Source organism: Arachis ipaensis, chromosome B10, assembly GCF_059453495.1.
Source record: "Arachis ipaensis isolate K30076 ecotype BB chromosome B10, ASM5945349v1, whole genome shotgun sequence".
Classification (NCBI taxonomy): Eukaryota; Viridiplantae; Streptophyta; class Magnoliopsida; order Fabales; family Fabaceae; genus Arachis; species Arachis ipaensis.
This window is the reverse complement of record NC_142435.1, coordinates 36,215,908-36,225,102: the sequence shown is the minus strand read 5'-3', so window position 1 is coordinate 36,225,102 and position 9,195 is coordinate 36,215,908. Positions and strand designations below refer to the sequence as shown.

The 9,195-nt window shown below is 37.5% G+C and overlaps 1 non-coding gene across 1 annotated transcript; it reads right to left on the bottom strand.

Annotated features, from left to right (window-relative positions):
• Positions 1–7,340: 7,340 nt before the first annotated feature.
• On the bottom strand, positions 7,341–7,448 carry LOC148579688 (small nucleolar RNA R71). The gene has a single exon (XR_015896617.1). It is a non-coding gene; the product is annotated as a small nucleolar RNA R71 (small nucleolar RNA).
• Between the last annotated feature and the right edge of the window lie 1,747 nt (positions 7,449–9,195).

Genomic DNA, 9,195 nt, shown 5'->3' with positions numbered 1-9,195 from the left:
TAATTAGACTAATTTATAAACTTAAAATTAATCCTTTAACAAATTTATTCTAAACCTTATTTATAACAAGTCATGCCAAACTAAACACAAACCGTGTTATAGTTGTCTGAAATATTTTTACCCTTACAAACAATCAAGGAAACAAGATTCCCAAACTAGAGTTTTCAATTTGTTCGTTAGCTTACCAAGAACAAGACGAGAGAAATTGGGACTAGCAGTCCCATTTTCAGACGGTGACCGAAAGATAGTAGGGTGGTACTCGCAATGGTACTCTGGCACTCAAGCCAGAGAATATTCAAAGAAGTGAAGGTCATTAGGATTGTATCATACCTCGGGAAAGCGAGGAGCTCTATTTTATAATGATTGGGGGAATCTATTAGGATTTCCTGATCTTTGGGGATCATCGTGATTCTTTCCATTTTCATTTAAGAAAAGTTGGTAATACGATATCAAAGTTGATCTTAGGCTATCGTTTATCTTTTTTGGGCCTGATACCGAGGATCCCAGACGAGGCTTGAGGCCAAGTCTGAAATAGTGTACCCAAACACAGGAGGTCGCCCGCAGTTTCCTGTATTTTCGTGATGATCGCCTTTGGTCCTGGAATGCGTATCATCACTGGGCGTCCATGTTCTCATGAAGTGGTTATGTACCTTTTAGGCTTCTGACTTGATTTGATGGTCAAACTGTTTTTGAGGCATTAGGTCAGTTTTCATAGGGGTATTGGGTTTTAAATGACATGGGGTAAAGTCCATTTTGCCCCCCGTCCATTTCGACCGCTATGACCTCGCTTTGTCGATCGACCAAGAGTACACATGTTATCTCAACTTAGAGGCCCTTGCGCCGCTGATTGTATGTGAGTATACAAATTCATGTTATCTGTCTTGGGGGTTAGGTTTCCCCTTTCTGATTTTGTCCAATCCCTGTTGAACTAGTGTTCAGTGGTGCCCTCATAACTGCACCCTAATAGCTGGGTTGCCATTCGATGCTTCCAGCTTGTTTGCGAGCACTTGAAGCTTCCTACTGTAGTCGAGGTCTTTTTATTTTTCTTCCATCTGATCCTCCCCAACCGCAAGGATGAAAGGCATAAGATGGGTTACATGTCGTTTCAAGCTCATCAGAAACGACATATTTTTGGACTGTTTGAAGACTTCTTTCACGACTTTAAAGACCATTATCTCAAGGTTAGGCCTGCCCGGGGCACCATCCTTTCTAGATAACATAGGAGGAAGAGCATAGGTTTTTGACCTACTAGAATTTTGGGATATGAGCTGACTATTTGGTTAAGGTTTTATTTGTAGGCCTGTCTCTAAAGAGCCTGGATATCGTTGATATCCTTATGGCTATGTTTGGTGACAATCTTCTAAACCCAAAAATTGTTTTGTGCAACCGGGTTGTTGGTATATCTTTGTTTTGTAGTTATTTTTGTCCTTCTTTGATTTCTTACCGTTGATCATGCTACTACTTCGTTTTGCCTTTTTTTATTAGTGTAATGAGTTTTTGATTCTGCCTCTTATTTTTTTGCAATTGTTATGGCAAGTGGTCATACTACTTTGGTTGTTTTGAGGGATGCCTTCCTGGTTGATGAAGATGAGAAGGAGGCTACTCCGGGTTCCATTCCCTAAGAAGGGTTTGGGAAGCACCCTGTCTCCCCGATTGTGAAGTGGTCAACTCTCCAAGCTGGCGATACTTCTGGGGGGGCATGTTAAGATTTAGCATGAAAACCAAGGCGTTCAGTTGTGGAGGTGTAGAAGTTACCTAACCCAGAGCCAGAGAAGAAGAAGGAAGGGCACAGCTGAGAGGAGTAACTCGTGGGGTTTCGACACTAGTAGCTTCATCCAGAAGCAACTCTTTCTAGTTATCGTTGACGAGCTCGCCAATATTGACTTATTAGACCTAGCCAGATGGATGGAGCCAGCCCTTCTTCGCTCTGCGGCCCTTGTCTTGAAGGCCGAGACCTCTTTGGCTCAATTCCACCTCTTTGACAAGAAACTACACAAAGCTCATGTTGATCTGGCTAACTTGAAGAGTCAGAAGGAGGTCGTGGACATGGCCAACTATGAACTTATGGAGAGGTTGGATTCTGTTGGTACCAAGCTGCAGCACCTTTCATATCGAGAGACTGAGCAATTGGGCAAAGTTGGAAAGCTGAAGCAGCAACTGGAGGCCATAAAGAAGGTGAGGGTTGATGAGGAGAAGAAGGTGAGACCTTCTCAAAATAGAACGAGGCCGTCCTGGCTGAGGTTGTAGAGCTGAAGAAGAAAAACAAGGTGCTCGTCAACAATGCAAAGAGACCCTAAAATCACAACTTCAGCTTTTGGCTCCTAACATGGATGTGAACCAACTCAAGGCATTTCAGGTGGTAAAGGATGGCAAGATTGTTGACCTCTAGCTATTTTCCTTCTTTAATTTCTTCTTTATTTTGTATATTTGTGGTGTGCCATCACCGTTCTTAGATTGTGTTATATTTAAACTTCATTTAATGGAGTTTATGAAATATTGCTGTTTATAAATTAATTACATGGATTTCCATTTTCTTTTGTTTTTTTGTGGAAGCCCCTTGGGGTTCATCAGAGCCCATGGTTCTGCGTAAATTGATAGACCCCAAAATATTTGTTTTTTGCAGTTCCCATTCGATTATTATAAAAATACAGAGAGAAATATGAAATAATAAAATTTGATTAAGTTAAGGCCCCGTTAAAACCTGCCTTCCCTCAAGCTAAGATCCTTAAGTGAGGAAAGAGTACCACTTTCATTGATTCTTTGAAATGAACTTATAAGAAAAAAAGGAAATTAGAAATTAAACAAAAATTACTAACAGTAGATTTTGCAAAGGATCTAAGCCGAAAGCAACAAAAAAAGGACCTAAGAATAAAACCTCTCAAGGTTGGAGATGCTCCAACTTCTCGGGATCTCGGTGCCGTCGAGCCACTCAAGTTTTTAAATGCCTTTCCCTAACATCGACTTCACCTGATAAAGCCCTTCCTAGTTGGCCGCTGATAAGCCACATCTTTTATGATTTATCTTGTATTGAAATCGGTGAATTTTATCAACTCTTTATTCCCTTATTCACTAAATTACATGCTTTTTAGGTCTTAAAAATGTTAATTTTTTATCCTCTTCCATTACCATTCGATGTCATGATGTATTTGTTGAGTGATTTAAGGTCCTATAGGGCAAGGATGGCTTGGGAGATGGAACGGAAGAATGCAAAAATGGAAGAATCATAAAGAATTGAAGATTTGAGTATTCGGTACTTATGCGTACGCATGGCCCTTGCATACGCATTACCTGCGGATAGCTGATGAGCGGATAATTTATACGCTTTTTGGCATTATTTTTACATGGTTTTCAGTATGATTTAGTTAGTTTTTAGTATATTTTTATTAGTTTTTAAATAAAAATCACATTTCTGGACTTTACTATGAGTTTGTGTATTTTTCTGTGATTTCAGGTATTTTCTGGCTGAAATTGAGGGACTTGAGCAAAAATCAGATTCAGAGGTTGAGGAATGACTGCAGATGCTGTTGGATTCTGACCTCCCTGCACTCAAAATGGATTTTATGGAGCTACAGAACTTCAAATGGCGCACTCTCAATTGCTTTGGTAAGTAGACATCCAGGGCTTTCCAGAAATATATAATAGTCTATACTTTGCCCGAGTTTAGATGACACAAACTGGCGTTCAATGCCAATTCCATGTTGCATTCTGGAGTTAAACGCCAGAAACAGGTTGCAAAGTGGAATTAAATGCTAGAAACAGGTTACAAACTGGCGTTCAACTCCAAGAGAAGCCTCTACACGTGAAAGCTTCAATGCTCAGCCTAAGCACACACCAAGTGGGCCCCGGAAGTGGATTTCTGCATCATTTACTTATTTATGTAAACCCTAGTAACTAGTTTAGTATAAATAGAACTTTTTACTATTGTATTTACATCTTTGGATTGTCTTTTGATCCTTTGATCACGTTTTGGAGGCTGGCCATTCGGCCATGCCTGGACCTTGTTCTTATGTATTTTCAACGGTAGAGTTTCAACACACCATAGATTAAGGTGTGGAGCTCTACTGTTCCTCATGAATTAATGCAAAGTACTATTGTTTTTCTATTCAATTCAAGCTTATTCCGATTCTAAGATATTCATTTGCACCTCAATATGAATGTGATGATCGTGACACTCATCATCATTCCCAACCTATGAATGCGTGCCTGACAACCACTTCCGTTCTACCTTAGATTGAATGAGTATCTCTGGGATTCCTTAATCAGAGTCTTCGTGGTATAAGTTAGAATCCATGGACGGCCATTCTTGAGATTCAAAAAGTCTAAACCTTGTTTGTGGTATTCCGAGTAGGATCTGGGAAGGGATGGCTGCGACGAGCTTCAAACTCGCGAGTGCTGGGCGTAGTGACAGACGCAAAAGGATCAATGGATCCTATTCCAGCATGATTGAGAACCGACAGATGATTAGCCATGCAGTGACAGCGCATTGGACCATTTTCACTGAGAGGACAGGATGTAGCCATTGACAACGGTGATGCATAACATACAACTTGCCATAGAAAAGAGTAGGAATGATTGGATGAAGACAGGAGGAAAGCAGAGGTTCAGGAGGAACGAAGGCATCTCTATACGCTTATCTGAAATTCTCACCAATAAATTACATAAGTATCTCTATCTTTAATTTACGTTCTATTTATATTTTTATTATCAATTCACCCTAACCATTTGAATTTTCCTGACTGAGATTTACAAGGTGACCATAGCTTGCTTCAGGCCGACAATCTCCGTGGGATCGACCCTTACTCACGTAAGGTTTATTACTTGGACGACCTAGTGCACGTGCTGGTTAGTTGTGCGAAGTTGTGACAAAGTGTGATTCATGTTTGAGAGCACCAAGTCTTTGGCGCCGTTGCCGGGGATTGTTCGAGTTTGGACAACTGACGATTCTTCTTGTTGCTCTGATTAGGTAATTTTATTTTAATTTTAAGTTTTTATTTTTATTCTTTTTATTTTTTGAAAAATTTTCAAAATAAATAAATAAATAAATAAATAAATAAATAATATTTTCAAAAATAAATTATTCTATGGCTTCAGAATTTTTTAAGAAGGAATTCTAGAATTTCATGAGATATGTTGAAGTCTGGCTGGCTGTAAAGCCATGTCTAAATTCTTTTGGACTGAGGCTTCTTCTTCACATGCTTGAACTATGTATGCTGAAGCTTGGCTGGCCATTGGCCATGTCTAGTGTTTTGGACCAGAGCTTTCACTGAAAGCTTGGCTAGCTAGTGAGCCATGTCTAATTCCTGGACCGGAGCTTTAGACTAACATTGCAAGATTCCTGGAATTCTCATTAAAAATTTTGAAATCCTTATTTCCTTTTTCAAAATAATTTTCGAAAAATATACAAAAAAAATTTTAATAAAATTAGAAAACAAAAAATAATTTGATGTTTCTTACTTGAATCTAGTGTCAAGTCATAAGTTTGGTGTCAATTGCATGTTTATCTCTTTCTTGCATTTTTTCGAAAATTCATGCATTGCATTCTTCATGATCTTCAAGTTGTTCTTAGTAAGTCTTCTTGTTTGATCTTCATATTTTCTTGTTTTGTGTCTTTTCTTGTTTTTCATATGCATTTTCAATTTGTTAGTGTCTAAAGTTTGAAAATTTCTAAGTTTAGTGTCTTGTATGTTTTTCTTTTCTTAAAAATTTTCAAAAATAAGTCTTGATGTTCATCTTGATCTTCAAAGTGTTTTTGGTGTTCATCTTGACATTCATAGTGTTCTTGCATGCATCATTGGTTTTGATTCATAATTTTTATGCATTGAGTCTTTTTGATGTTTTTCTCTTTCTTCATTAAAAATTCAAAAATAAAAAAATATCTTTCCTTTTTTCTTCTCATAAAATTCGAATATTTGAGTTGACTTTTTCAAAAATTTTTAAAATTTAATTGTTTCTTATGAGTCAAATCAAATTTTCAATTTAAAAATGCTATCTTTTTCAAATCTTTTTCAAAAATAAAATCTTTTTCATTTTTTCTTTCATATTTTCGAAAATTTCAAATTGATTTTCAACAATCTTTTTTTTATTTTGTTTCATAATTTCAAAATCATTACTAACAATTAATGTGATTGATTCAAAATTTTTTTTAAGTTTGTTACTTGCCTAGTAAGTAAGGTTCAATCTTTAAACTCTAGAATAATATCTTTTTAGTTTCTTGTTAGTCAAGTAATCAACTTGGATCCCAAAAATCAAATCTTTTTAAATTTCTTTTTCAAATCTTTTTTAAAATAAGTTTCAATCACATCTTTTTTCAAAATCAATTTAAAAATATTTTCTAACTTCTTATCTTTTCAAAATTAAATTTCAAATCCTTTCCAACTAATCCTATCTTTTTGTTTCAATCATATCTTTTTTCAACACTACCTAACTAACTCTCTCTCTAATTTTTGAAAATCAGCTTCCCTCTTTTTCAAAATTTCTTTTCAATTAACTATTTATTTTAAATTTTAATTTGATTTAATTTTATTTTTATTTTTAAATTTTCGAATTTTTATTTTAAATTCAATTTAAAAACAAAAATATTTTTATTTTAATTTATTTAATTTTCGAAATTCTCTCATCTCTGATCCCCTTCTGTTTATTTATTCATCTACTAACACCCCTCTTTCACCCAAGAATTCGAACTCATTCCTCTCCCTTGTGTTTGGATTCATATCTTTTCCTTCCTCCATTATTCTCTTCTTATACTTACATAAGGAATCTCTATACTGTGACATAGAGGATTCTATATTTTCTGTTCTTTTCTTTTTCATATGAGCAGGAACAAGGATAAGAACATTCTTGTTGAAGCTGATCCTGAACCTGAAAGGACTCTGAAGAGGAAGCTAAGGGAAGCTAAAGCACAACTCTCTGGAGAAAATCTGACAGAAATTTTCGAAAAAGAAGGAGACATGGCCGAAAATAATAACAATGCAAGGAAGATGCTTGGTGACTTCACTGCACCAAATTCTAATTTATATGGAAGAAGCATCTCAATATCTGCCATTGGAGCAAACAATTTTGAGCTAAAGCCTCAATTAGTTTCTCTGATGCAACAAAACTGCAAGTTTCATGGACTTCCATCAGAAGATCCTTTTCAGTTCTTAACTAAATTCTTGCAGATCTGTGATACTTTTAAGACCAATGGGGTTGATCCCGAGGTCTACAAGCTTATGCTTTTCCCGTTTGCTGTAAGAGACAAAGCTAGAATATGGTTGGACTCTCAACCTAAGGATAGCCTGAACTCTTGGGATAAGCTGGTCACGGCTTTCTTAGCCAAGTTCTTTCCTCCTCAAAAGCTTAGAAAGCTTAGAGTGGATGTTCAAACCTTCAAACAGAAGGAAGGTGAATCCCTCTATGAAGCTTGGGAGAGATACAAGGAACTGACCAAAAAGTGTCCTTCTGACATGCTTTCAGAATGGACCATCCTGGATATATTCTATGATGGTCTGTCTGAATTATCTAAGATGTCAATGGACCATTCTGCAGGTGGATCCATTCACCTAAAGAAAATGCCTGCAGAAGCTCAAGAACTCATTGACATGGTTGCAAATAACCAGTTCATGTACACTTCTGAAAGGAATCCTGTGAATAATGGGATGCCTCAAAGGAAGGAAGTTCTTGAAGTTGATACTCTGAATGCCATATTGGCTCAGAAAAAAATATTGACTCAGTAAGTCAATATGATCTCTTAGAGTCTGAATGGATTGAAGGAATCATCCAACAGTACTAAAGAGGCCTCTTCTGAAGAAGAAGCTTATGATCCTGAGAACTCTGCAATAGCAGAGGTGAATTACATGGGTGAACCCTATGGAAACACCTATAATCCCTCATGGAGAAATCATCCAAATTTCTCATGGAAGGATCAACAAAAGCCTCAACAAGGCTTTAATAATGATGGAAGAAATAGGTTTAGCAATAGCAAGCCTTTTCCATCATCCACTCAGCAACAGACAGAGAATTCTGAGCAGAACCCATCTAGCTTAGCAAATATAGTCTCTGATCTATCTAAGGCCACTCTGAGTTTCATGAATGAAACAAGATCCTCCATTAGAAATTTGGAGGCACAAATGGGCCAGCTGAGTAAAAGAGTCACTGAAAATCCTCCTAATACTCTCCCAAGCAATACAGAAGAGAATCCAAAAAGAGAGTGCAAGGCCATAACCTTACTTGGTGTGGCCGAACCCAGAGAGGAGGAGAAGGACATGAATCCTAGTGAGGAAGACCTCCTTGGACGTCCATTGACCTATAAGGAGTTTTCCTTTGAGGAACCAAAGGAATCTGAGGCTCATCTAGAGACCATAGAGATTCCATTAAACCTCCTTTTACCATTCATGAGCTCTGATGACTATTGATCTTCTGAAGAAGATGAAGACATTGCTGAAGAGCAAGTTGCTCAATATTTAGGAGCAATCATGAAACTGAATGCCAAATTATTTGGCAATGAGACTTGGGAGGATGAACCTCCATTGCTCATCAAGGAACTAAATGCCTTGGATCAGCAAACTCTACCTCAAAAGAAATAGGATCTTGGTAAATTCTTAATACCCTGTACCATAGGCACCATGACCTTTGAGAAGGCTCTGTGTGACCTGGGGTCAGGAATAAACTTAATGTCACTCTCTGTAATGGAGAAACTTGGGATCTTTGAGGTTCAAGCTGCCAGAATCTAATTAGAGATGGCAGACAACTCAAGAAAAGAGGCTTATAGACTAGTAGAGGACGTGCTAGTAAAGGTTGAAGGCCTTTACATCCCTGCTGATTTCATAATCCTAGACACTGGGAAGGATGAGGATGAATCCATCATCCTTGGAAGACCCTTCCTAGCCACAGCAAGAGCTGTGATTGATGTGGATAGAGGAGAGTTGGTCCTTCAACTGAATGAGGACAACCTTGTGTTTAAAACTCAAGGATCTTCTTCTGTAACCATGGATAGGAAGCATGAAAAGCTTATCTCACTGCAGAGTCAACTAAAGCCCCCACAGTCAAACTTTAAGTTTGGTGTTGGGAGGCCATAACCAAACTCTAAGTTTGGTGTTGGGAGGTCCCAACAATGCTCTGCACATCTGTGAGGCTCCATGAGAGCTTACTGTCAAGCTATTGACACTAAAGAAGCGCTTGTTGGGAGGCAACCCAATGTTATCTAATTATATTTATTTA